Source organism: Hibiscus syriacus, unplaced genomic scaffold (assembly GCF_006381635.1).
Source record: "Hibiscus syriacus cultivar Baekdansim isolate YM2019G1 unplaced genomic scaffold, ASM638163v2 tig00113725_pilon, whole genome shotgun sequence".
NCBI classification, from domain to species: Eukaryota; Viridiplantae; Streptophyta; class Magnoliopsida; order Malvales; family Malvaceae; genus Hibiscus; species Hibiscus syriacus.
Window position 1 is genome coordinate 13,059,980 of NW_024063471.1, and position 2,105 is coordinate 13,062,084.

The window sequence follows — 2,105 nt, forward strand, 5'->3', positions numbered from 1 at the left end:
GGCAAAAAAAACAAAATCAGAACAGATAGAAAAGGATAAATTCGAAAACAGTCCTTGGCAGTGACTAAAATGAAATAAACACTAAAAGTGGAAGAAACAAAACATAGTTTTACCTCTAAGTTTCGGTAACTAAACCCCAATTTACCCAAAAATTAATTTATAACCTAACTAAGAAAACCCTAAACTAAACCTAATCACTCTTATCAACAAGCTCAACCGTTTAACACTCTTCTCTCTCAAAGTCACCCCTCGGTCGAAACTTACCAGAGCCTCCATCACCGTCGGTCGTCGGTGGTCTCCTCAGTGATTACTCTTTGCTACGGCCACCTACCACGCTAGTAAGGTAAGCTACACTAAACCTAAGACTTACTAAATCGTTCCCTCTACTCTTCTTTTCAAACCGAAATCTCCAAGACTCTTCACGCCGGCCACCTTGCTTAGGTGGCCACGTCCATCTCCGGCTATCCCCTAAACCACCCAGTGAAAACCCTAGGCCATCTTAAACAAATTGAGATGCCTCATGGTGACTCACTCATCCGATACCTACTCTTAATTAAGACTCACCCAAACCCCGAAATAAACACCCTTATTTTATGTCTAAACCCCGCGTCTCTCGATTGAGGGAAACCTAAAATCCCCTAAAATAGCTTTCAAACTCCCACGCTCCTGCCCCATCTCCAACGATAGATGGCTCAGGTAAATCTCTCTCTTTCTCCGTTTTATTGGGTTCACAGAAAAATAAAACAAATATATCCACTGATTTTTTAGGATAGATATAAAAAATACCTCAAATACGAAAATGGGTTTTATTAATTACTTTGCTTTTGTTACAAAGGAAAACAAAAAAGAAATGTGGTGTATTGCCATTGATCCTCTATTTTCTTCCCGAATGGAATAATGGAATATTCCCCGTTTACAGTTTGTTTCCCCCTTTTTCTTGATGAAAATTGCCTCTTAATGAAAAAATGGCTTCCTCCTGTTCGAATGGGAACTAGGTAATATAATAGCTCTCTCCTGCTCCTCCTTGTTACCCATAACCGTTTTTTTTATCCCCTTATTACTGGTCACCAATCTGTTATTTTGCTGGTGAATAAGCCCGAGGGGACCCGTTGTGCTTGCTGAATGACCAGTTTGGTGACGAGGCTTGGTGGGACCAGCTGAGACTACTCACATGGAGGATAGGAACCCGGACGAAATTAAGGTATAACAGAACCATCTTGGGTTACAAGAGGTAGTAAAGCTTTGAACTTTTTGTATTACTTCCAATTCATTTTTATTTATCTTAAGCTCTTCTTTTTCTTTAGAAATTAGAGAAAGATTGTATAGAAATTGAATGTTTCGTTTTTGTATGAGTAAAATTAGCTAATCTGATGTGTTTGATTTCCTTTCATATTTTGTGTTTATTGGCTAAGAAAGTGTTTTGGAACAAAGTATGGGATTGTAAACTAGATGATTCAACGTGTTCTTTGAATTGTTTTTCTTCTTTTTGTTTCCCCCACTTTTGGATTGTTGCTTATGATTTCTCTTGTGCTGGTGGTTGTTACGTCAAAGTCGAACCAGTACCCTAACACTTCACTAATCCAGATCGAGGGGGTTAACACCAAGGAGGAAGTGGCTTAGTACGCCGACAAGCGAATGGCTTATATTTACAAGGCCAATGTGAAGAAGAATGGCTCGCACTATCGCTACATTTTGGTCAATGTAGCCAGGCTCCATGGTAACAGTGGTGTTATAAGTGCTAAGTTCAAGCCCAACCTTCCCCCAAAATCCATGGTAAGTGTGTTATACTGTTGTTATTCATTGGGTGTATGTACATTTTTCTTTTAATCTTATGTGTATCTTTTGGTTCCTTTGCACGGTGATAGAGTCAGAATCCTCATGTATACCAGCAACATTTGAAGATTAGTTGCTTGCTGCAAATTTGATTCATGATGGTTTCAGTTTCCTTGTGAACTCTATTTGTTGTTTATAAGTTATAACGATTGCTTCAATTATGATTCATTATAAAACCGTATAAACCTTTAGCTTAGTTCATTTAATGGTATCACGCTTGTGAGAACATTACGATAACTAATTATAACAAATTTATTATGTTACAATAACAT

At 38.1% G+C, this 2,105-nt stretch overlaps 1 long non-coding RNA gene across 1 annotated transcript; it reads left to right on the top strand.

The window, feature by feature from the left end:
* The first annotated feature begins 203 nt into the window (after positions 1-203).
* Positions 204-1,891, top strand: LOC120187540. Its single transcript, XR_005522300.1, has 4 exons — positions 204-696; positions 1,096-1,201; positions 1,552-1,773; positions 1,866-1,891. It is a non-coding gene; the product is annotated as an uncharacterized LOC120187540 (long non-coding RNA).
* Positions 1,892-2,105: the final 214 nt, after the last annotated feature.